General features: G+C 52.4%; 1 protein-coding gene across 11 annotated transcripts in view; it reads right to left on the reverse strand.

Annotated features, from left to right (window-relative positions):
• The window catches only part of GRB10 (growth factor receptor bound protein 10), a 172,045-nt gene that overhangs the window by 121,758 nt on the left and 23,538 nt on the right, over positions 1-26,749 (reverse strand). For 7 of the 11 annotated variants that reach the window (XM_082692791.1, XM_082692787.1, XM_082692785.1 and 4 more), the window contains one exon: positions 17,989-18,163. The exons of 2 other annotated variants lie outside the window; for them this stretch is intronic. The gene's annotated coding sequence lies outside the window, so the exon portion shown is untranslated. Of the gene's footprint in view, positions 1-17,907; positions 18,164-19,379; positions 19,521-26,749 lie in introns of all 11 variants that reach the window. 2 more of the 11 variants (XM_082692794.1, XM_082692789.1) reach the window with 2 other exon arrangements.

Here is a 26,749-nt window from a genome sequence, read left to right on the forward strand (position 1 = left end):
TTCTCAGCCAGAAAAATACATATCCCATAAGCCTGTTGAGTAGTCCCTTTGGAACAGGAAAACTATAGTTAGATATACTAAGAAGATCAGGGTAACTCTGGTCTCTCCTAAAATGTCTCAAAACTAAAGCTAACATCATATTTAATGGTGAAAGATCGAAGGCTCTTCCCTAAGACCAGAAACAAGGCAAGGACGCCAGCTTTTACCTCTTCTACTCAACATTGCATTTGAAGTTCTAGCTAAAGTAATAGAGCAAGAAAAATAAATAAAAGACACCCAAACTGGAAAGCAACTAACATGATCTCTGTTCACAGATGACATGATCTTATCTACAGAAAACTCTAAAGATTACTAAGATACACACTCAATCTCAAGCTAATAAATGCATTAAAGTTGCAGGATGGAAGGTCAACACACTAAAATCCCTTGAATTTCCATACTCTAACAAAAAGTCTGAAAAGGAGATTAAGAAAACTCCAAGGGGTGTCTGGGTGGCTCAGTGGGTTAAGCATCTGCCTTCGGCTCATGTTATGATCTCAGGGTCCTGGGATCGAGCCCCGCAACAGGCTCTCTGCTCAACAGGGAGCCTGCTTCCTCCTCTTGCTCTCTGCCTGCCTCTCTGCCTACTTGTGATCTCTGTCAAATAAATAAAAAAATCTTAAAAAAATAAAAAAGAAAACTCCATTCAAAACAGCATCAAGAATCACAACGAGGAATATATTCAACTAAGGAAGCAAAAGATACACAAAAAACTATAGATGTTGCTGTAGGAATAGAAAGAAGATATAAATAAGATAAGCATCCTGTGTTTTGGATTTGGAACATTTAATATTGTTCAGATGATGATAATACTCAAAGCAATCTAGAGATTTAGCGCAGTCCCTCACAAATTCCCTCCAGCTTTGTTGAAGAAATCTGTAAAACCTACTAAAATCTATAGAGATTCTCACAGAACTCCAAATGGCAAAAAAAGCCCTTGAAAAAGAACAAGATTGGAGGACTCACATTTTCTGATTTCAAAACCTACTATGAAGCTACAGTGATAAGGACAGCAGGAAATGGAAGAAGGACAGTCATACAGACTAATGGACTTGAATAGAGGGCACAGAAACAAACCGTCATATATAATGGCTGGCTGATTTTCAACAAAGGTGCTGAGACCATCCAATGGGGAAAGGACAGTCTTTTCAATAAATGGTTTTGGGAAAATTGGATAGCCTCGTCCAAAATGATGAGGTTGAACTTTTGACTCACACTAATCAACTAATTAGGCTCCTTAATGAACCTATGGAAAAGTTTCCATGATGTTGGATTTGACAATGACTTCCAGAATAAGACACCAAAAGGCACAGACAACAACAAGAGACAAACTGGGCTTCATCCAAATTAAAAACATTTGTGCAGAGGACATGATCGAGGGAGTGAAAAAACCCACCAAGAAGGACAAAAGGGTTGCAAATCATTTATTTGATAAGGGATTAATATCCAGAATATATGAAGAACACCTACAAGTCAACAATAAGAAAACAAACCACCTATTGCATAAATGGCCAAAAGACTAGAACTAGACATTTCTCCAAGGTAAACAAATAAACAACCAATAAACCCATAAAAAGATGCTCCACATCACTAGTAATTAGGGAAACACAAATCAAACCACCATGAGATGCCACACAAAATCACAAGTGTTGGTGGGGATGTGGAGAAACTGAAACCCTTCTGCCTCACTGATGAGAATATAAAATGTTGTGTCCTCTATGGAAAATGGAACAAAAACTCCTCAAAAAATCAAACAGAATGAACATAAGTTCCCAAAATTCTATTTCCAAGCATATACCCCAAAAGAAGTGGGAGCAAGGACTCAAACAAATATTTGTACACCCATGTTCACAGTGGCACTGTGTTCAATAGCCAAAGTGCATAAACGACCTAAGTGTCCGTCAACAGATGAATGAACATGCAATATGTAGCCTATCCATGAGAAGGAATATTATTCAGCCTTGACAAAGGATGTCATTTTGATACATGCTACAAAATGGATGAACCTGGAAGACATTATGCCAAATGAAGTAAATTGGTCACCAAAGCACAAACATTGTAGGACCTCCCTCATATGAGGCACCTAGTACAGAAACAAGAGGTAGAAGTTAGCAGGGGCTGGGGAGAAGGGAAGTGTGTTCAATGGATACAGAGCTTCTGTTTGGGATGAGGACAAAGTTCTGGAAATAGATAGCCATGATGGTTATACAACATTGTGAATGTACTTAAGTCAACTGAATTACACACTTAACAAATGGCTAAAGTAGTAAATTTTAGGTTTCATATATTTTACCCCCAGTTTTTAAATATCAGAAAAGTTGGCAATTCGATAAGCTTCCTTTAATAAAATTAACATTCTCCGCTCAATTTTTTAAAAGATTTTATTTATTCATGGGGGAGGAGGCAAAGGGAGAGAGAGGATCTCAAGCAGACTCCCCACTGAGCACAGAGACCACTGAGGGCTGGATCTTACAACACAGATCCTGACCTGAGCTGAAATCAAGAGTCAGACATTCAACCGACAGGGCCACCAGGCACACCCCCACCCCCACCCCCCAGCCCTGCTAAATATTTTTTAATACAACCATGAGATTCAGCAGAATTTCTTAGGATGCTAAAACAAAGATGGATAAAACAATGACTACAAACTGACTTTTATACAAACTTTTTTTTTTTCTTCTTTAAATGCCACCACGTTCCCAGTCACACTAGTTCTACCACTTGGAGACTGCTGACAGTTTATCCATTTTGGTTTCTCTTGAACAATCATGCCCTCTCTCAGTTGTGTGACTCTGTGAACCCAAGTGTCCAGCTGGTGAAACAGAACCCCCATGGCAAGGGCAAGCCCTCCGTAAATCCGCCCTGCCATCTACACCCAACAAAGACAAAGACCATGGTCATGATCTGTGCTCTGGTGGAAACTCAAACCCCCATCCTACTCCTGAACAACGACAACAACAAAAAACAACAACAAAAAAAACCACACTTTGAAATGTCCTACAGCAGTGCAGGGGTAACATCCTATGCCCCTTTAAAAGAGTCCCATATTCAAATCATCAGCTGATTTACCAAAATAATGTGCTCTACAGCGGGAGAAGGGCCTGACAGGCAGGCAGATACTGCAACTTTATACCTTCAACAATAAAAGGCGTCCTCATGAACAGTTGTAGACAGACTCAGAAATTGTACCAATGACTGTTGTCTTCTCTCTTCCTTTCATGAAAGGGGCTTATGGAGAAGGTCATCACACTGTGTTGGTTTCATGTGTCTTTTGATTATGAATTTTGTCCGCTGCTGTTAAAAATAATGTATTGGCATCTGTACCCCCCCCTCTTTTTTTAAAGCTTTTACTTATTCATTTTTAGAGGGTGAGCAGGAGTAGGAGCAGAAGTAGAGGGAGAGAAGAAAAGAGAGAAAGAGAGGGAGGGAATGGAATCCCCGCTGAGCGTGGAGCCCAATGCGGGGCTCGATCTCATGACCCTGAGATCATGAACTGAGCTGAAATCAAGAGTCGGTCACCCAGCCGACTGAGCCACCCAAGGATCCAGGGGTCTGTCCCTTTTTGAACTTATGATGAAAATTTAAATAATCTTCACCATTAAGCTTGAACTTTCTTCCTTATTAGACTACAGTTCAGACAAATAGTTCAGGCAAAGCCAAAAGTTAGCTGATTCTCGAGTCAACATTTTTCTCAACAACGTCAATATTTACACTTGTGGGTCCAGCAGCCAAACCTCAACAATGCCTTTGTTCTTTCTGTTTCATGTTTGTTTTTCCATTTTAAGGGCAATTTCTACTTCATTAAATGATATAACTGTCTTAAAATTTGAAAACACTGCACCAAATAAAGCTTTTTCAGGCGTTCCTGAGACCCGGAAGGCTGGCACGCATAGGCCTTTCACATCACAACCAACCACAGAGTCAGCTCGCAATGGATTTCAATGGCCCGGTGCCCTCCCACCAGGAGGACCCCCTATGCCAAGAAAATTGACTAGGACTCCGGCAGGTCTGCTGAAGGACCCTCACATCTCATGACCCGCCTGAGGCGCACACTTGGCCCCGTGCTCAGGATCCGGGCCATCCACACCGACGCTTCCCCCTTCTGATCTGTCCTCCTTCCCAAACACGCTGTGCGTGACCCACGAAGCTGATGCTTGGCGCGAGGATGGACGCAATCCACCATCTAAAAATAGAGTCAGGCTCGGGTTGGTAATGGGGACCTGCGAGCACACGGGCTTCCCCTGCATACCCACCCTCCAGGATGGAGAGTGCTGCCCACTGGACCTGCCACCCTGCCCCCACCTCCCTGCACCCACACCCCTTTCCTGCCTGGCTTAGGGCAGCAGTCTGTGACAACCACTCCCCAGCAAACACCCGAGCTCCCTCACGTGTCACCTCCTCTGACCCACTCTGAGAAAAACACAACTCCTCTGCTTACCTAGCCACCCCTGAAGTCACCAACCATGCAAGAAGGGCTCTCTCCATTTTGACTCGGGCACAAATCCAAAATATGCATTTAGTACTGCTGGGAAAACCGGTTACGTCTCCTTAGGGAATTTACTATGTCCTCTCTGGCATGTCTGTTTCCCACTTTCTGCTCACAGCCACCTCTCAGGACACTCAGAAGACACCCAGCACAGGCAGTGAAGGGCTCATTGTCCCACCACCCGGCTCCACGATCACGACCGGCACCTGAACTCAATCCTACCCCACTTGTTAATTGGTAAATGCCCTCTTGTTCAAGGATGTGGTCTTGCTCCCTGCCGCACCCAGGATGGCACACAGTGGGGGACTCCAGAAGGTCTGCACGCTGGCGGGACTAACCACCATCACTGTGTGTGCAGAGCTTAAACAATAACATTTAATTTAAAAATAAAATCGCAAAGAGAAGCTGCCAGTCTTAAGTCACTGTAGGAATTTTTACGAAGAAAGTGCTCCCTTCCATAAAAGCCAGAGGCCCTGCTGTTTACCAGGAACAATGTAATGGACCAATGTTCATGACATATTAAGACAGTTACTTGTGGGGCTGAAAACATAATATTCGCATTCTAAATCATAACAAACACATAAAAAGAAACTCACAATACTTCAAACATCAAAGGGAAAACAGAAACCAGGCAATGAAAACAGCATTCAAAAAAGAAACAATGTATTCTTGAAGATGATGATGTGTAGCAATAAACGTCAACTGATTCCCTTCTTTTCAAAGTAATAATCAGAACTATTCCACTATTTAAAAAACAACAACAACAACAACAACAAAAAAAAAACACTCAAAGCACCTGAAATAGAAATGGTTTCAAAAAAGAGCCAGGAAGGGATGGACAGAGACAGAGCAGGCAGAGACCCAAGAACAGGACAAAAGTCTAGCATGGTGACAAGCACAGGGACAGGCCCAGCAAAGCGCAGGGCCAGCGAGATGCTCACGCCCCCGAGAACAGCAGAGCACGCGGCCCCCAGTTTGGTTAACAATCAACCACAGGGCTTGGGCTTCACCCTCCACAGAACATGACGTCTGCATACAGAGGTCTTGTAGCAAATGAAGGGACCTTACATGTCGACAAGAAACTCACACTGAAAATTAAAAAAAGGGATGCAGTAGTTTTTAATCATATGGTAACTTTACAGATGAAATAAATTTGGAGACTTCAATAGAATTAGAACTTTTATTATAAATATATACCAAAATCAAAATAATATTCAAAAAACACCCTTATAGGGACACCTGGGTGGTTCAGTCAGCTAAGCATCTGACCCATGACCCGGAGGTCCTGGGATCAAATTCCCCACTGGGCTCCCTGCTCCTGCTCTCTTCCTCTCTCAAAGAAATAAATAAATTCCTTTAGAAGAAATAAAATAAGAAACACTCTTTTTTTTTTTTTTTTTAAGAAACACTCTTCTGATAGAAGACACTACAGATAAAACAGACTGAAACCCACACTCCTTTCACCTTCGTCTGTACAGGTAAAGAAAGCCATGGACTTGGACGTTCTTACTATCGATTATTTCAATTTGTCAAGACCAGAAAAAAAAAAGATGGTTCCAAGTGCTTCTGTAGACCAGGCAGAAGGCTATATAGAGATGTGTGAGTACATGTGCAAACACACGCACATGCCCTCACACTAGAATCATTCCTGCTGTTGACAAGAGCCAAATGAAGTGCAGGGATCAAGGTCCTGGGGCCAGTGACGGGAAGGAGACCGAAGTGACCGAGGATGTGATGGAGCTCAGTCCAGAAGTCCACACTCTTAACTAGAGCCCCACAGTCCCGTGGTTTTCCAATTAGGGTCCTTGGACAGACGGACAGACAGCACAGGCGCCACCTGGGAACCCACACACAGGCACATGCTCTGGCCCGGATGTGGACCTGTTGAATCAGAAAGTGGGGCCCTTGTGTCCCTGGCCTAGCACCAACCACGGGGGCATCCCGGGGAACTGAGCTGCACCCCAGAGCAGCGCAAGTAAAATCTTGGGGAAGCGGGCATGGTTTACAGCTCTACGGTGTTCCCAACGTTGAGAAGAACCACAGCTCTCGTCTCTTTTCTTACTTGAGTAATCCTTTTTTAAGATGTTTGCAAGGGGGGGCAATAGGGAGAAAATTGCAATAAAGCTTTGAAGAGTCACATCTCACTTTCTAGAAGTGGGGTGGGGAGCCCACCCCAACGGGATGAAGCAAGCAACATAATCAGCTCCTCCAAATGCCACCAGAATCCTAAGGACCAGATTCCCCAGAGAGAAGCCATACCTGGTCCACTTCTGGCCTTCCAAAAATCGATTACGTTTTCTGGCACAATAGAAAGAATCCTTTCTAGAACATGGGCAGGTGGAGGGGGAAGGGAGGCAGGCCAAAGGGCCACCCTCACCCAGCTACAGCAGAGACTGACCTCGGCACGTCAAACTTCAGGGCTTCAGGGACAAGAATCTGCATTTGACCCTAGGAAGGAGCATCGCCTTTGACTTTATACTCTGTGTCTCTTTTAAGAGACCTCTTTGGGATATTCTATTCACATATCCACAGTTCCTCACCCCTAAGTGCTTTGGTCAGCCTCCAGACAGAAAACCAGCAAAATTCTTTAAATGAAAACTTGGTGATGGCCACACTCCTCACTTACATTATTGGTGGGGGGCATCGGGCCCTCACATGATCCACGGGGAGACTCAATTGGGAGTCCCACCAGACAGGCCAGGAGGCTGAGCAGAAGCAGCTTGCCTTGGGTCACCCACACCGGCCAACTGTGTGGTCAGGGTCAGTCCTGGGGCAGTGCTCTGCCCACATCCAGGACCTGAGTTCTGAGCTCGGATGCGAGGCCCTGGGAACAGGATCTGTGTGAGCCAGGAGAGGCCAAGGCTGGACGCTGGTCTTCAATTTCCAGCTGCCTCCACCCGCGGGCAGTGGGGTCTGTTAACATGCACATGTGCAGTCCCATGCTAAGAGCAAGACAAGGTTGCTAAGCCAGCCCCCAAAGGCTCCTGGAAGGAATGACCCAAAGGACTCGAGGTGCCCAGCACTGGAGGTAGTTGAGAAACAACCAAGCGAGAGAAGAGCAAGGGTTCCCACAGAGAACAGCTGAGAATGCGCACAGGCAGAGCGGCCTCCCGACCTCCACCACGAATGCACTGCCAGGGACAACCACACCGGCCTCGGGTCATGCAAAAAGAGGCAATGGGGGTCCATGAGAATGGCTCGCCCCACCTTCCCCAGCCCGCCTTCTCAGAAGGATGGAGGGGATCGTCCCCACTTCCCAGATGAGGACACAGCCTTTACGATGAGGAAGGACCTGGCCAGGGCCACCCAGGGAATGCAGGACCTCGCAAACAGGGAACACCCAGAGAATCAGCATAGGTAGCGGGCCTAGGAGTCGAAGAAAAAGAAGGATCGGGAGCACTCGCAGAGGACAGCATCCCACCTTGTGTGACCGGGGACCCCAGGGGGAGAAGGAAAACCACTGTAATCTTAAACGTAAAATGCGGATTTACACACAGGCCTAAAATTGGGGTCCTTTTTAAAGAGCTTCCTTTTCCTGATATATACATATATATACACACACACGTGTGCATGCGTGTGTATTCTTTAACTCATTAACGTTTTGTTTTCACTACTGGTGCTGTTACTTAGAATAATCCTTGACGGTTGAGATGTATGAATTATCACCAATTACCGAATGCTTGCGGGTGCCTTCTAAGGGACTGCTCTCTGCACATCCAAACGTAACAGGAGAACAAAAATGAGAGACTGAATCACTTAAGTGAAAAAGGGAGAGATCGCTGTGACGGCGCCCACATCGCCCACTACGTCCCTGACCTACCGCCCAGCAACCCGTCCTTCACGGGCACACGGGGCCATTAACACCACTGAAAGCCCTTGGGGTTGACTTCGCTGCCTGCACACCCGGTCCTCTAATCTTTGGGAAAGGAATTCAAACTTTATCAGAAAAATGAGGGAAGGTCTATAAAACCGTGCTTAGATTTAAACACCTTGTACAATAGATACAAATCCAAGTTCTACAGATCAGCACCTCAAAGTACAGCGCTTGTCCGTATGCGGAAACCCATATCACAGACGAGGGACGTTCAGCTAAAGAAAGCTTGAGAATTTGCAGCCTCCCAAAGGCCTGCTGCTTCTTCCCTTCCCAATCGGCCCTCAAGTCCAGATTTGGAGCTGCCAGAACCCCGGTCTCTGGGGCTTTGGAGAAGGGAGTGTGGGGTCCCCGGCCCCCAGGCTCCCCCTCAAGAGCCCCCCCAAGCAGCGGTAGTAACCCAGCTAGACTGCACACTGGCTGCTTCCCTGTGGAGTCCCTCTTGACCGCAAACCACTGGTGAGTGATGACCAGGACACTTGGGGGCCCTCTGGAGCTCGCAGAAGGCCCTCTGGAGCAGTTATGTTTTGTGCCAAGTGCAGGAATTACATATCCAAAAAACAAGTGATTAGGATCACTGGGTTTCACATCTTGAAAGCATTAAGGCTGCACTGCCTTCCAGAGCTTTCCCAGGGTTGCTGGTGAATTCAGCAAAGTAAACCCGTTTCTTGGGCTCCTATGACACCAGACGCATAGGGACTACAGGTCAGCAGAGCGAGACTTGCTTCTGCTCGCTCTACGAGACATAGCTCAAATCCTGCAAAGCATGTGTTAAAGGAGGGTCCTGAATCTTGCTTGGAACGGCATCCCTCACACGGCTGGGAAAGTGAGCCTTGCGTCCTGGTTTAGAGATTTCTGGCAGCTCCAGGCAGCGTAAATGTCAGCTTTGTTCTGAAACTTCACAGCCACGGCAAGTGTGGGACCCCATGCACACCCACTCCCTCACTCTCTCTCTGTCCACCACCTGGATGATCGGGGACAGATAACCACTCTTACTTCTGACTGTGTTCATTGAGCGTGTCACCCATTCACACCTCGCAGAGAGACCTGACCCATGAAGCCCTTCTCGGCTTGTGCTCCGGAGAGGTCGTCGTGGCCAGAGATCAGTCTAGTCGCAGCTCTTCCCTGGTGACCCGAAGATGAAACACCCATTTCTGAGCTGTGTTAGCCCCCGGAGTGCACCACACGCCAACCCGCCAGACCCAGGACAAGTCGTCTGGGAAGCCTGCCCCCCACACATGAAGCTGTACCCTCCCGGAGGGAATGGCTCAGCATCCGTTTGCCAGAGAAGACGGTCCGTAATTACTGGTTTCACTACCAGTGATTATCAGACAGGGGGCTGGCAAGAAGAGACGATCCCAGGGCCACTGCGTGTCCCTCTGCCAAGGCCAGGGTTCAGTCAGTGAGTAGGTTTGCACAAGCCTCAGATTTGGATCTCTTATTTTTTAATTTTTTAAATTAATCATTTATTTTTTACCATGCTCCACATCCAGCGTGGAGCCCAACGTGGGGCTGGATCCCACGACCCCGAGATCGAGACCTGAGCTGAATAATGAGATCCAAAGTCAGATGCTCAACTGACTGAGCCCCCCGGGCTCCGGGTCTGGATCTCTGAGATAGAGTTTAGCTACAGGGAGTTCTGATAATGTTTTAAAACAACCCAAATACGTTCACTTTCAATCCATTGGCTTTAACCAGAAAACTGTCTTTCCTGACGAATAACCCCAACATTCTGTCCTTGGCAGGACTTGAACCGCCACCGAGGGACACACACTGGACCCTCTGCGGAAGCAACAAACCACATCGTGAAGCCGCGTCTCTTCTCTTCTTCTTTTAGGGAGAGAAGCAGCAGGAGAGCAGAGGGGAAAAGACAATCTCCAGCAGACGCCACGCCCAGCACAAAGCCCCATGCGGGGCTCGATCCCACCACCCTGAGATCATGACCTGAGCCAAAGCCAAGAGTCGGAAGCACAACCGACTGACCCTCCAGGTGCCCCAAGGCAGTTGTCTCTTCTCATATTCTACGACCTGGGCTCCCAAGAAGAGAGGCACATGCACACGGTCGGTCACACGAACACCACGACCAAGGCGCAGGAACTGCGGACACCCGGCGGCCTTCCCTTAGACGCTGACGGAGGCAGACTGCGGGCACCAAACATGGTGCTTCATCCCGCGTCTGCTCCAGAGAGCCGCGCTGCTAGATCAAAGCATCGGAGGGGCACGGGAGGAAAGTAAGACCATGGGGCTTCCCATAAAACCCCCATTTTACTATGAGTCCTTCCTGCTTCTGTAATCGGAAAGGAAGGTGGGACCAGGTACCAGTCTTCTGCTCTGCCTCTCGCGTCCTCGTTAAGAGCAGGAGCCACGTGGAGCAGAGCCCAGGCCACGTGTGAGCCAGCGCCCACCACTGTGTGGCCTGGAGAAGGTCCAGGGTCCCTCATCACCCGTTAGCTGGGGGTGAGATGAGGCCACCTAAGTAAAGGGCACAGCCGGCCCGACACGGGGTGAGGTTAGGACCCTCACCGGCCTATGCACTCTGACCTTCGACATTCTGGCTTTAGGCAACATGCACACTGACCGTCATGGCCGGACAGGGGCCGGCCCAGGTGAAAACAGAAGGATGTCTGTCCTGGCCCCACAGACTCTGAGCGAGAACAGCTCTGGTCTCATGGACAAGGCGAGACCCACCCCCAGCCCCCAAAAAGGAAAAAGCCATGAAGGCGCCTCTTTCAAAACCATCACGGGAAGTCCTAAACTCCGACTACAGGAAGATGCGCCACATCGAAACACCTATTTTTTTTTTTTACAAACTCTTGCTTTCTTACATAAAAAAGGTCTAAACGGTTCTCTGCCACCTAGGTGACGCTAAAAATTCTCCCAACTCCGACGTCCTAGAGGTCTCCACACGTAATAACCTCCTTCACGTGAGACTCGGCTTTTCGTTCGTCATGACCGTCACAAATGGTCGACATTCTTGAATGTCTAATGGTAAAATGGAATTTTACAACTGTTTTGCTGGAAAAAGAAAGAGGTTTGTGTCTACACAGGCCACATGAGTGCCACACTACCAGGGTCAGGATAAATAACCACCAAGAGTTTCTCCTCCGAAGTTTGCAATCGGCAGGATGTGCCACTCTGAGAGCAGCGCCTCCCCGCACTGGTCCTACACATGGCAGCAGCCGCGGCAGCAAGGACGTCCCAAGGAGCCATCTGTGGGCATCAGGTCACCCGTAGACGCAGCAGGACCAAGAAGGCGCAGCTCTGGAACGCCACCCGCGTCTCTGTCCGCTGCCCCGTCCCCGGGACCGAGGCTGCTGCTGCTGCCCACGCGGAAGCCTGGAGCGCGGACACGGAGCCGCCCAGTCCCCCTGGGCTCGCCGTCACCGTCTCGCCACACGTCATTACCGTCATTACAGGCCTCCACCCTCTCTAACTGCGACTGTGACTCAGAGAAAAATGAATCCTCCTTTACCTCGGAGTGCTCTGTTGCCGCCGGCCGGCAACCCCCTCAGGAACTGCGTCACCAGGCTCCCCCGCCCCAAGAAAGAACGGGAAATCTCTCTTGAAGATAGGTGACAGGTGTGGCCCTCAGATGGCACCCAGGAACCCCACAGGAGCTCTGCCCAGTGCAGAGAAGAGGGCCGTTGCCTGGGGGCCACGGGACGGCCTCCAGAGGAAGAAAACCGCGGTGAGTTCCCGGTTCCTTTCACTTCACACAGATTCCCGGACAGAGCACAGCACAAGTCTCCAACCGGAAACCACCAGCAGACCTGCACAAGACACGCTTCCGGAAAGCCTGCCCCCCACATACATACACCCCATACAAAGGATGGGGGAAGAAAACGGTTCTAACAAAACCAAAAGCCTTGTCCACAACAGCCACCCTACTCTACCCAACAGCACTGGAAGAACCTGCCCCCCTACCCCAGTCTCAGCAGGGCACACGGGGGCTCATTTTTCACACCGCCCCCATCCAGCCCTTGACTTGGCAGTGGCGGGGTGGGGTCCTACTTGGATCCCCCGGAACAGTGTCTGCTGGCCAAACAGGAAGTGATCTTCTGTGTCCCACCCAGCGGAAACAGGACAACTGACCCCTCGCCGGAGTATGGCCTGGGGGAGCCCCGGGGGAGCTCTGCCTCCACTTGCCCCCAGCATCATAAAGGGAACAAGGAGGGAAAGGTGGGCTGCGTCGGCATCTCTGCCCCTCACCCCCGCCTCCCGTGCCAACAGGGTCTGGTGGGAGCAGAGTGACCCCCGACAAGGAACGAGGCATGCGTGTACACCCTCCACTCCCCGACCCTGTTCCCAGGGGGCCCAAAGGCGAGTGGAATTTCCTCTGCACTCGGCTGCGGGGAGGCAGTGCTCTGAGAAGGTGTGGATGTCCCCCTGAACTGAGACAAGGCTGTCCTCAGGTGACAGTGGCCAGGCCCAGCAGGCAGGGGCCACACAGCCCCACACAGACCAGGAGCAACGCCTCCACGGGGAAGACCCACCATGGAGATGAAGCAGGATCGTGACGCTCACCCTAAACCCCAGATGCCCAGAGTACCACCGAAGTTCACCCGTCACTGCAAGAACAAGATCCCTCGTGACCAGAACAGGAGAAGACAGCCACAGATGCCCACGGTGACAGGAGTCGGTTGGAACCAGCATGGGTTTCTGAGCAGCCGTCATAAGAAAGCCTCTCAAACGAGGACGGACTCTCCTGCTACAGAAGAGAGCTGGAGAGCTCCATCTCCCGGGGACCCGCAAGCCGGGAGCACCGGGCTCTCTTTCTTGCTTCCAGCTGAGGCCACGAGCTGTCAGTTCCTTCCATCAAGAAGCCAGGTGCCGAGACCCAGCACTGCCCTCAAGGCCATCCATGGTGACCAGAAGCCAGGACTACCAGCAGCCGATGGGGGCAAAGGTCCAGGGCCGTGCGACGTGTGCATGGCAAGGGAGAGGGAGTCGCGCTCCTTATGAGGCAGAAATGAAACAACACAGGCACTCCATGGGACGACACAAAAAAAGTCTGCCAAAAGAACTTTAAGGATGGTTCCAGCTCGGAGCGGGCGGCAGAAGCACAGTGAACAAGGGAAAAGAACAAGAGCGTGCAGGAAGAGAGCAGCATGCGCAGACGCGTGTGGTTCTAGAAGCCAGGAGGAGGGAGCAGGCCAGAGAGGAAGATGCCACAGCGTGCGTGCCAGTCCCCTCAAGTCTCTCTGCACGAACGCTGGCCTCAAGCGACAGCAGGACTGGGACTCTCTGCCCTCAAAAAGAGGAAGACAGAAGTCGCTCCATTTGTAGCTCGGCCCTGAGAAGGTCTGGCAGTCAGTCATACTGTAGATGGGGAGGAAGCACCCGTCAGCACCGCTGGGCAGAGGAATGGCTCCCGCCTCCGCAGGGCCCGGTCTTGCTAAACAGGTCACACCAGCCAGCAGTAACTAGCCCTCCTCTCGCTGAGTCCCCAGGGTTGGAGGCCCAGAGACGTGTCCCCTGCGGTGCACAGGGGACCAAGTGGGAGCCCCAAGGCTGGGGCAGGCCCACCTCTGCTGCCAGGCGAGAGCAGACTCCAGGAGGAGCCCCACAGACAGGGCAAGACCGTAGACATGGGGCCTGGGGATGCGACGCCCTGACCCAAGTCAACCACCCCTACAAACTCTCCAATGAGAGCAACAAAAGCAACAAAAACTGGGGCCAGGGGGCGGCCAAGCTGTAGGCCCACCGGAGCCTCCGAGGGATCAGGAGTGGGAGCACAGACATCGGGCAACATAAGCCCCTCTGTACCTTTCCCTGTCTCTCATGACGACCCCAAAACAAACAGGGTTCTTGGGACGCAGCGACAGTGAAGAACAGAGGGAGGGCGGCCCTAATGCCCAACAGATCTCCCCGCACTGTCGCTCACAGCCCCCTCCGGGATCACGATCCCCACGGCAGGCTCACCCATACCCAGACGCTGGGTGCCCTGGTCAGAGTCACCACCCACACTGAAGCCTGTAATTTACTAATCTCCCTGTTGGCCACTAAATGGTCCCTCTCAGACCATCTTATGTGGTGTTTCAGCATCTTCCTAAACCCCCCCGGGGACAGGGCTCCAACTCACAGATCAAAGACAAATGAGTTCTTAAGGGATTATCTTGCTTCTAGGACATGTTCCACATGTGCCAGGGCTGTGGCCAGCCCGAGGGCCCAGAGCCCCCAGCACCTCACCTAGCACAGCCTCTGGTACCAAACATGGGCTCTCTGCAACTTACCAAATGAGCAGAAAACGTCAGGAAATGAGAACTGATCCAATGGTTTCCATCAAACGTGTTACACGCCACATTCAAGTTAGCAGAGCCTAACTCGGGTCAGATTGGTTCTCTTTGATGCCGGGGACGGTGGAGGACGCCACGGAGCCATCCGTGCACGTGGTGAGGTGGGCACTGCCTTGCAGAGGACGCACACTAGACCTCCCAGCAGAATGGCCTCTTGCGCAGCCGGCAGACCTGCACCTCCCCCGCTCCCCTGCTACCTCTGTGTCACAGGTAAGTGCAGTTTTTAAATCGTCTGTCTGGGACTAAGGATGCAGAGTGAGGCCAGGGATAATACAAACTGGCTTTTAGGGGTGTCTGGAGGGCTCAGTCGGTGAAGCGTCTGCCTTCGGCTCAGGTCATGATCTCAGGGTCCTGGGATCGAGTCCCGCATCGGGCTCTCTGCTCAATGGGGAGTCTGCCCCTTGCTTGTGCTCACCTGCTCTTTCTCTCTCAAATAAGTAAATAAAATCTTAAAATCAAAAACAAAAACTGGCTTTAAAAAAAATCTAAGAATTTCTTCCTTGGCCTCATCCCTGGAGAAGCCCATTATGGGAGCTGTCAGTACCACGGGGAGACACGAAGGCACCCATCCACCATCCAGCCATCCCCCCAGGCCCAAGAGGCTCTGAGGCCCCACAAGCATCAGTGGGACCGACACCTGCTGCGGGAGAGGAGATCACATGATGGTTCAGGCTAAGGAAGGGTTTTGCAGCTCAAGTGTTTTTGGAAACACCCTCCCGGGAGCAACCTTCAGGGAGCCACCCCTTAGTCACGACACCCACTGACCTCTGTAGGCAGTCTGTCACCCACCCGGGGATGGATGGCCCCAGACCCAGCTCCCCACTCCCGGAGGACAGACGCGGCATACCCTACACCGTGCTTTCCACGCCGGAGGACCCCAAGCCTAAGCGCCATAGAGAATTGGATTTCAAGCCCCCGACAGGAGGATCAGCTGTGAAACAAGACTTGGTTTCATTGTGTGCCTGAGCCAAGAGGTCCTGGGGAGGCTCTCGGCACCAGGGGCTCACGGCTTTGAAGAAGAGCCATGTTTGGGGTGCCTGGGTGGTTCAGTGGGTTAAAGCCTCTGCCTTTGGCTCGGGTCATGATCCCAGGGTCCTGGCATTGAGCCCCGCATTGGGCTCTCTGCTCCTCAGAGAGCCTGCTTCCAGCCCCGCTGCTTGCCTCTCTGCCTACTTGTGATCTCTGTCTGTCAGATAAATAAATAAAATGTATTAAAAAAAAAAAAGAAGAAGAAGAAGAGCCGTGCTCAAATGCTAACAGGGAAAGGCAAGGACCTGAGGTGAAGGCTGGACTGACAATTGAGGGAGTGGGGACAGGAGAGACCAGGGACGCTTCCTGGGTTTTCCTGGATGTGCATCTCGGGCACTGTGATGACCCGCCAGAGACCCCCAGGGAAGCTCAGCACCGCACGTAAGAACCCCCAGGTCCCGGCTAAAGGACAGAGGCAGCGGGAGGGCGCACAGGGGTCCAGCGGATGGCCGCCTCCAGGTGGGAGCATCGGCCGGCCCCCTCTCCCCCGCCCCGCCACCCTCCTTCTGCACCCCAGCCCCGGAGCTTCAGGAACTACTTGGCCCCCCAGGAGAGCGAAAACAGGGCCAAGACAAGCAGCAGCTGTCCAGCACCTGTGCCCCAGGTCTGCGAGACCAAAGGGACAGAGCCGTAATCAGCCACGACCCGCTTCCTCTCCATCTCATTCACTGAAGACTGAGGGCACTGGTCCTGCAGGAAGGCAGGAGAAGCTCCAGGAGGTCACGGGTTCACGGGAGCGGGACAGGGGGCAGGAGCAGGAGAAGCTACAGCTGTTCCCAACCGTGTGGGGGATGTCTTGTCTGCGAGGGCTCACAGGGGACAAAAAAAACCTCACACCCCAGAATAAAAAGTCAGTTGCCATGCTAGCTATCCAGAGAAAAAGAAATGCAAGCCTGTACCCTCGCAGCCCGGAACAGGACATATAAATGTCGTTTACCACCTCACATGAGGCGGATGCTCCAGGGAGGTGTGAATAACAATCCCGATTAGGGCACCTGGGTGGCTCAGTGGGTTAAAGCCTCTGCCTTCTGCTCAGGTCATGGTCTCAGGGTACTGGGATCGAGCCCCGCATCGGGCTCTCTGCTCAGCAGGGAGCCTGCTTCCTCCTCTCTCTCTCTCTCTGCCTACCGGTGATCTCTGTCTGTCAAATAAATAAAATCTTAAAAAAAAAAAAAAAAAAAAAACAATCCCGATTAACCGAAGAATTGAAGCCCTTCTGTTCTGCACCGTACAATTCAGGAGTCCATGGTCAAGGAAAGAGACCACCTGAAGTAGGCAAGCTGGACAGAAAGGCCAGCACCCCTGTCCCAAGGGCTGTGGAGCCCAGTTCCTCGGCCCGGGGTCCCCTCGGTTAGGGGCCAAATCCACATGCGCCCACGCGGAAGCCCTAAGCTCGAGCTGCAGAACGTTCTGTCTTCAGAGAAGGGTCTTCAAAGGGGTGATTAAGGTCAAATGAGGTGACAGGTGGGCTGTCATCCAGGAGGACTCCTGTCCTTCTAAGAAAAAGCGATGAGGACACAGGCGCACACAGAAGGCAGGCCACGCTCAGAGCAGGGAGAAGGCAGCCGCCCCCGTGCCAAGGAGAAAGGCCAAAGCCACCTTCCATAGAGGAACCATCTCTGCTCACCCTTGATGTCGGCCTCCCGACCTCCAGTGCTGAGCCAAAACACACGTCTGCTGTTCACACCGCCCAGGCTGTGCTATTACCTACAGCAGCCCGAGCTGAAGGACACTCTCTCCCTCACCCACCGTCCTCCCTGGGAGTAGAGGCTCGAGCAGGAGCGTTTGCTGGAAGACTGCTCTGGCCTCGGTTCCCCCACTAAGACACCCACAGGGGGCATGAGTAGATCCCCACACCCCCGCCGACTGGGACTGGAGGAAGGGTCCGTGCCAGTCTCTGAGGGCTCACATGCATGTCTCAGGACAACCCAGGTGGTACCCCCACCCCTCCTGATGGAACACGAAGAGGGGCCTGGAGAGGGGGAGGCACGCGCACCAGACACAAAGGGTGGCCCGCAAAGCCCGACGAGGCCCAGCGAGGACGGGTCTCGGGCCACCCACCTCGGCCCAGTGAGTGAAGGCGGGGAGAGGGGCCAGGGAGAGGCAAGTACAGAGACTCCCTGCAGAAACCCAGAATAAAGGAGCCACTGTTACGCCCCGGCCTGCGATGGCAAGTGCTTACTGACCTCGCCTTATCAATATTTAACAGTCGATCCTCCTCCTAAGACGGATCTGTGCGTACCGGTGAAACACCCAACGGACCTCACCTGTCAGGGGCTTGCCCAGGCTTGGGTGGTTTGGCAGCTGCTGCAGCTCGACAGAGAGGACCCAGGTGAGACCCCGCTGCCGGTCACGGTCACGGCCACGGTCACAGCCACGGTCACGGCACCCACGCTCCCCAGGGCACCCTGCTCCGGCTCAGCATGATGCTCCACTCCGAAGCTGAAAGTCAAAGAGGCCGTCACTGAGCGCATGGAACTTGGGGGGACGTGCATCTTATGCTCTGCACCCAAGACTAAAATCTTTTAAAACAGACACACAGGATATTTTTTTCAAGAAGATTTAATTTAAAAAATTCTTCAAAGAGCAGAACGAGAAAGAAGTCCAGGAGGAGTAGGCTTCTAGTTGCCATGTCAACGGACTGCAGAGACAGATGCCTGCGGAGACCAGAGCCGGGAGAAGGGAGAGGGGCAGCTCTGGGTCCCAGGCCTCCGTCTGCACATCCTCCCCCTCCAGCCCAGGAAAAGCTTGTGCCCCCAAGGCGGGCGGGGCAGGGAATGCACGGACCTTTGCCCTCCCGCAAGATCAAGTTCACCCATAATTCATGCTTTGAGCCCCGATCAAAGCCCACATCCTTCCCAGGCTCCTCTCCCAGGTGACAACCCTCAGCCCATGCTACAGAGACCCTCCTCCATCTCAGCCCAGGCACCACCCCACGGGGCAGACAGGCTCCACTGGGCACCATGCATGTGCCTTGCACAGGAGGAGCAGAAGCAGGTGCGTCTGCCCTTTGAATCCTGGTTACTGGCTTTGATTCCCTCCACAAGTCATCTTTCCTGAGGGATGAGCAGGAGGACTGTTCTAGGATCCCGGGACAGTGTCAGGACCAAGACTAACCCCAGCCCGGATGGGGGGCAGTGTTCAGCCACTGGGGCGCTCCCGGACCCTGGCTCCTATGCAGGTAGTGCGCGGAGGGCCCACGTCCCCGAGGACGGTGATCCATCACTCAGAACGCCACTGACTCTTCACGGGTCACATGCAACACACTCCCCTGGGGACTCCGTGGGGCGATCGGCACAGAGCAAACCTGAGGCCACTTCATCACCGCCACTGCCTCTGTGCTTGGTCCAGGGTCTGGGACGTGGGTGCCCTTGGCAGGGATGAGATCCCTAAAGTAACCCTCCCTGATCACTCCAAGTGCAGACAAATCCTGCATCTCTGACCTGCTATGGAAGAAGTCAGAGATCTAGAACACAGTGGGGAAGGATCCAGCACGGGGGCCGGAGAGCCCTGTAGCTCCTGACACTCCCCCGTCTCAGCAGGTGACATCTGGGTGAGATACTGAGTGAGCCTCTGAGTCCCAAAAATCAGCACCACAACAGTACTCCACCTAGAGCTTTTATGAGGGAGAAATGAGCCAGGCTGTAAAGATACTGACCCAACGTTCAGTAAACGTTAAAGGAATAAGAGATATCATGAACCAGGACGCGTCCCACAGTTGCCCCACGATGAGGGGTCAAATACGCTGGCCACCTGCACACTAGGAAGCCTGCCGGTGTTCAGACGGGACGCTGATCTTCTGAGGAGGGAAAGGGGGACACAGGATACACGATTACGTGCATGATAAACACTGAAGGTCACCTGTCGATGCGAAGGCGTTGTATAGTAAAGGGCCCCTTGCTCTCACCCTCAAAGAATCCACAAGTCTGAATGGGTTAGAGCAATTACACCCACTGCAACGTCTCTTAGCTCTAGTAGCTAAGTGACCACAAATTTCAAAAAAAAAGTGTGTGATCAAACATAGGCTTGGGAGATTTGCCTTACTTTGTAACAAGACAACATAAATTCATCTGTCACTGGAGAAAAAGGACAGGCAGCTGCTTGTCGAGCACATCGCCATTAACCATTTAAGCTCATGACTCATTGACGCCATGAACCATGAACTCGTCAAGCTCACTAACCATTTCTGTCTATTTTTAAGAAAGTGAATGTTGAACGTCCCGGCAGAGGGCCCAAAGACAGGCTGAGTTCTGACCGCGGTGAACCGGCAGAGCTGAGATGGTCCTCCTCAAGGTCAGGACCAAGCAAGGGCCACAGAGCACATGCCACCAGCAAACCTCCAGGCACCATGAGCCACGGCCCGTCCGCACCCAACACCAGGGGAGCCACTGCCGGGTCCGTGACATTAAGCACAGTTACCGACACTCTGCACCTTTTGCCCATGGGTCAAACAGCGCGTCTCCTGCCCGCTCCCCACCAGACACAATGTGAACCTGAAATCCTACGTCTGTGAACTTGGGTGAAAAACCAACATCCTAACCGACTCCCAATGCATATCAGAAACAAAGGACCCCCAATCCCTGTGTAGTATCTGTGGTATCTTCCAAAACATCCAGACACCCAACAAATCCCACCTTTCGTGATGAGGACATTCAGTGGGAGCAGCCACACGGCTCTGGGAGAGTCTAGGCCTTGGTAAAAGGGGACAGAACGCTCTTCATTTAAAAAAAACTTAAATTCAATACCTTCCAGATAGCAGAGTCCGTTTGTGACAGCAAACGGAGAACGACAGATTGAGAAATGGATCAATGGAATGGAACCTAAGGAAAAGTCATTATATAATGTCAGAAGGCAAGTGCCAGAACCTGAAGGCAGCCTAAAAGAGAAGCAAAATTACACGGAAATGCCAGAGCTCACACGGCTTTAAGTGGGTCTGCCTGCAGGCGGGACGCGCCATTCCAGAAATGTCACAATGACCTCGGCCGCACCCAGATGCCAACACCGTCCTTTGGAACCCTCCAGCACACCGGAAGCATTCAGCAACAATGCAGGAGGGCGGTCATGGCCAGCGTCCAGAAGGGCCCTCCCTCCATGGCCCGTCCACCAGCGACCCTCAGGGGCTCCCACAGGGATGGCAAGTTGGCCCAGGTCAGGGAATCCCACCCAACTGGCCACCATCCCAGAAGTCACCCTGACTTAATAAAAACGTACGCCTGGGCCCAGACGGGGATCTCAACTCCACGGTCAAGCAGAACCAAGGATCCTCCAGTCCTCACCGTGGGGCTTCCAGGAGCGGGCCATCGAGCAAGCTCGAAGACCAGCTATCCGAGGCCTCCCCGACTGGACCTGCAGCAAGACAGGCTACCGACTCCAAAGAGGCAGGAAACCTCCCCCTAAAGTCAGTCAGAGGAACAGCAAGGGACAGGGTAAATGCACGTGCCCACAGATGCAGTGACTGCACGGAGAAGGGTACGTGCGCACACACACATGTTTTAGCTCCATCCCAACAGCAGAAGCACAGCCCTACGTAAGCCAGAGAAGTTGCAGCCTGCCCCAGACATGGAAGAGCCCCGGATTCAGGGAAACAGGCAAAGTTCCCAACGGGAAGAGGACACCTCGCAGAGATCCGATGCCCTTCAAAGCAATCAATTGAGAAATGAAAGTTCGTTTTGTAAATGAGATGCGGCTATCAACCTAAATGCATGAAAACGAGCGCAATCAGTCACAAGTCTGCGGTTGGTGCACACTAAGGGAGAGCTGCCCTCCTCTCACAGTAAATTATAAAGCAAAAATGGTCAAAATAGTGTGGTACCAGCACAGAGCTACAAGCAAGAGCGTTCATCCGAAAGGGGCTGGCCAACAGGAATGTTTGGGTTTGCAGCATGTGCTCTAGGAAGACCGTGTCCTAATCATCAGGCTTCCACACGCTGGCACACAGGATCCATGGGGCTGACACTCTGGGGTCGACCAGCTTTCCCTGACTGTCCTGCTGATGCCACCAGGGATGAAGGGGACGGCCGTGTTGCCCACAAATAGCAATGACCACCACCCTGATTGACAACCTGCCTAGGTCACACGCCTCGCCAGATGCTCCACCACCCACCACAGAAGAGGTTTTTGAGGATTAAACTGAAACAAGTAAATGCAGAGAAGACACATAACGGAATGTAAAAATGAATGGTTCTTGCTTACGGACAAGGAAACGCCGTCAATCCTTCAAAGCAGAACTGTTTCTCAGGATGAAGAAACCAAGGCTGAGGTACAGTGAGTACCTCCCAAGGTCCCAGAGCAAAGAGAGGAGAGAGCCAGGACTGAATCATCAGGCATTTGAATCTGCCCCACGTGTTTTATTATTTCGTTGATGAGCAGAACTTGTAGGATAAGAAGAGAATAGAAAAATCATGCACTCATTTGTCTTCATTTTTGTTCTTTCCGATCACATTGTTTGAAGCATATTTTATCATTTTCTTTCAGAGGAGGAAAAAAAAAAGATTTAAAAGAAGAGCCTGAAATTCGAAGCACAGAGGATAACGGGGGGAACCTCCCCTGCTTGTCAGGGGTCTGCAGGTCAGAGACGGGGAGTAAAAGAGGGAATGCTCTTGAGCTCATGAAAGCATCTACCAGAAACGTCCAACCACCAAAAGGCTGACATAACGAGGAGGAACCAGTAACCTTGCCCTTACAGTGAGGGACAGCAAGCCCAGATGACAGCAGGGGCCACCCCATGTGATACACCCCTAGATGACACCGCAAGGTACGAAACAGAAACCAAGCGTGAAAGTTGTCTAGAAAAAGCTAAGAAGCCGGCGTTATTTCCAGAGGAAATACAGGACCACCAGCTAAGGCCAAGCTCCTGTCAGCATCTGATAAATCAGATCCCAGCGCAACCCACACGCCCTCCGTCTTTCTGGGAAACAACACCCAGACAGTGACAAAAAAATAAAGCAGTCTTATTCTTAGAAGCAACAGAAATAATGACTTAAGAAGTATATATGTATCTGAGGAAAACCCAGAAACTTTGGCGAAGAACCCACCAGAAATCCGAAAGAAGGTGCCTGGCGCAAACGCGGCTGTTCCTGGGAAGGGCAGCCCTCCCCTCGCTACTGGCTCAGGTAATGGGGGAGCGAGTGCACTCCTGGCCGACACCCCAGGTCTGTCTGCCAGGACCCGGCTTCCCTGCAGACGGGTGGACAGGCCGGGACAGACACGGAAGTCGGCAGAACGGAACAGGATCTGGGTGAGCCGAGCCACCAAGGAAGAACGAAAAGAAAGATCCGGGGTTAGGGGCCAGCGGCGCTCAGAAAAACACAGGCGGATCCTCACCCCCCACCATCCCCACAGACGAACGACTCAATCATCATGAAACACGGTTAAGAGAAGGCACGGAAGAAGACACGACAAACTCTGGGCAAGGAACACCTTCCGAAGATTCTCGCCCGGAAGCCAGGAAGGAAAATCCACCTCCTTCCCAGCCCCAGGCCCTCTCTACAAAACCAAAGGACCAGCAAAAAACCTGGGGAGAAAAAAATAACTGGAAGCAGTGAAAATGCACTTGTCCCTCTCCCCGTCCCTGTCCCCGTCCCTGGCTTGGCACGACCCACCTCCACCAGCAGCGCAGCTGCTCGGCTACGGGAGCAGGAGAAACCCACCCACCACCTTCCTCCCCCTCAGCCACCCCTCTCCTCCCTCACACCAGCCTCAACCCCCGCTGCACTGGCGTCCCCTCTCAAGCAGGCTGCAGATCCTTGGGGACGCCCAACAGCCACCAGGCCTGACCCTGGGGCCCCGCCTCCCCTCCGACCCACAGCTCCCCTCACCCACCAGCCTCCTCCAGGTGCTCAGGCACGGCCCTCCCCAGGGATGTCCTCCCCTGCCTTCCACACAGACACCCAGACCCTGCTCCAGCCCTGCTCCTCTCGCCTGGGCCCGCTGGCCCACAGACATCCTGCAGTGCTGTGGACAAAATGATATCAATCCCGAAAGACGCTTCTCACAGCACTGGCCAAAGGCGGAGATCAAGAAGGAAAAGGAGCCGAGGAGGAGGGGGAGGGGCTACTTGCACGAGGAGGAAAGTGACAAACGTGCAGGTCCATGAATTCACCTGAGTTCGTGGCAGAAAAGGACCCAGGAGGACACAGACCAACCAGGACCTGAAAGAAGGCCAATCGGACAGCTTGGGGGGCACAGCTGAGACCTTCACCCTATTCCACAGACTCTCGTCTGAATGTTCGCAAGAGGGAACAGGAATCACATAATCTTAGAGCTGATCTTCCTAGTAAAAAGTGCTTTTGTCAAGTTTCAGACCAGCGTTCCAGCTGCTTCTCCCCCCACCAGCCCTCACCCCCAAAACCCCACCTGAGTCCCTCGTGACGCTCAAGCATGGTCTCCTTCCCTCGCCCGTGGCTTGCTCTGCCCGCTCCCCTTTCTAGGGATTCCAGAGAAATCACAGCTCTCCACGGAAAACAATGAGGCTATTAAGTGCTGCAGAGAAGTCACAAGAACGGGAGAACAGCCCAGAAGCTTCTAGAAATACAGCCCAGAAGCTTCTAGAAATGCAAAGAACTCTGCCCCTCGATTTTGTTTTGTTCTCCTTCTCTCCTTTCTCCCCATTTTCTTTCGTCCCTCAGGAAGTCAGGGGAAAACAATGACAAAAACAACAAGATAAAGAGGAAAGTACAGTGAAGACCACGTTCAGGTGGAGAAACTTGGCTACAGGATTTTAAGCAATGATGAGTGAGGGAGGCACCACCAACCACAGGACAATGTCGAGTGAGGGAGGCACCGGCGACCACAGGGGAAGATTTTGTCCCTCGTCACAGAGGAAACTGGTGGGAAACAGAGTCAGTCTCGTGTCGATGCCCATCTGCCCGGAGAATAGCCCTATTAACAGGGCACAGCCCAAGGTCCCATGCCCCCCACCTGCAGGACGGTAGTTACATAGGAAAGACAGTCGCCTCTTCCTCTGCATCACTCCACACACCCGTAAGGAACGACTGCGGGCTCCAGGTACGGGGGATAGAGTACTACAAACACGTGTGAGGAGACGTGCTCCTTTTGTGAGGGGAACTGAGATTCTGGTATGGACAAGGGAGATGCGGCAGTTCTTACCAGCCGAGACACTGGCCCAGCAGCCGGGCCTAGTGAACACGACCCAGGGGCGCCTGGGTGGCTCAGTGGGTTAAGCCACTGCCTTCGGCTCAGGTCATGATCTCACGGTCCTGGGATTGAGCCCCGCATCGGGCTCTGTGCTCAGCAGGGAGCCTGCTTCCTCCTCTCTCTCTCTCTCTCTCCCTTGCCTCTCTGCCTACTTGTGATCTCTCTCTGTCGAATAAATAAATAAAATCTTTAAAAAAAAAAATCTAATCACCTTCCAGTGCTTCTATCAAATCTAGCAGTACGGCTCTGCCACGAGTTTTCGTGACCTCCTTGTACTTAGCCCTTCTCAAGCCCTGCTTAGCCCTTCCAGCAGCTACTCCCCCCACCCCTCCCCCTCCTCCCTTTCCCCTCCATCCTGCCCTCCCTCCCCCTTCTCTTCTTCTCCCTCCCCCTCCCCCTCCCTGTCCACTCTCCCCTCCCCTCTTCCTCCCACCTCCTGCCCTCCCTCTCCCTCCCCTTCTTACCTCCTCTTCCCCCCTCCTTGTAAACCCAGTGAGGAGGTGCCCCCTGCAAACCAGTTAGGGAACCCTCACAGCACAGGCACAGGGAATCCACCAGCGCCAGGTCTTGGCCCCATCTTCCAGAAGGGTGAGAAGCATGCCCAAGCTCATGAAGCCCCCAGGCTGTGCTATTCCAGGAGGGCAGACCCGAGCAGACTAGGACAAGGGGGGGACACACCCACTGTCCAGCCCTTCTCCCTGATGAGCATGGGCAACTACAGAGCCATCTGGAAGAAGGTCCCTAACCTTGTTTCTTGGGGCCATCGAGGCAGGACACAGGCACGTGGCCAAGGCTTGGTCCACACCCCACAAGGAAAACATGGGAAGAAAAGCAGCCTGTGGCCTGCGGGGCCAAGCACGGCTTTTATCCGCCCTGCAAAAACAGCAGGAGCATGTTGAAACACGTCCCAAGTGAACTTGGATGTTCACTAGAACGTGAACGTTCTACTAGACACCCAGGGGCCCAGCTGGGGACAATCCCCGAGGGGCACAGCCCCTACAGCTGACTTCCCTAAGGAATCCCAGCTATTCACTCACTGACCCAAGAGCAGGTCCTCCCTCTGTCTAGGCAAGTTGGCTCCCTGGACAGAGGCAAAGGGAAAGAGACAAAGCAGAGCCCTACCCACGTCAGAGGAGCAGAAACCCACCCCAGGGGCCACTGTGGCAGCTGCTGTCCCCAGCAAACCGTGCTGAACAGAGTCTGCCGCTGAGAGGGAGAGTGCACCTCGAGACATCCAGTGTTCTTCAAGCAAATGGAGTCTCAGGGACAAGGCGGGGTATTCCCCTGGAAGGCCAATCAAGAGCTCAGCACCCCCCCCCCCCCGCCACCGAACTCCACACTGCATGCGCCAGTATTCAATGTTCCTCTCCCTGATGATCTGAGCTATTAAAACAGTCACCACAGAGGAACTTCAAAAGGTGTCCTATAGGGGCTCCTGGATGGCTCAGTCAGTTAAGCATCTGACTCTTGGTTTTGGCTCAGGTCCTGATCTCAGGGTCGTGGGATCGAGCCCTGTGACAGGCTCCATGGTCAGTGGCGAGTCTGCTCCAGATCCTCTTTCTCCCCCGCCCCTCCCCCTTCTTGTACTCTCTCTCTAAAGTAAATCTTCAGGGGCGCCTGGGTGGCTCAGTGGGTTAAAGCCTCTGCCTTAGGCTCCGGTCATGATCTCAGGGTCCTGGGATCGAGCCCCGAATCAGGCTCTCTGCTCAGCAGGGAGCCTGCTTCCTCCTCTCTCTCTGCCTACCTCTCTGCCAATTTGTGATCTCTGTCAAATAAATAAATAAAATCTTTAAAATAAATCTTCAAAAAGAAAAAAGGAGAAGGGGGGGTCTCCTCTAAGAATTACTGATGTTTATCTAAATCGTTTGAGAA

This window comes from Mustela nivalis (assembly GCF_964662115.1).
Source record: "Mustela nivalis genome assembly, chromosome: 12".
Taxonomy (NCBI): Eukaryota; Metazoa; Chordata; class Mammalia; order Carnivora; family Mustelidae; genus Mustela; species Mustela nivalis.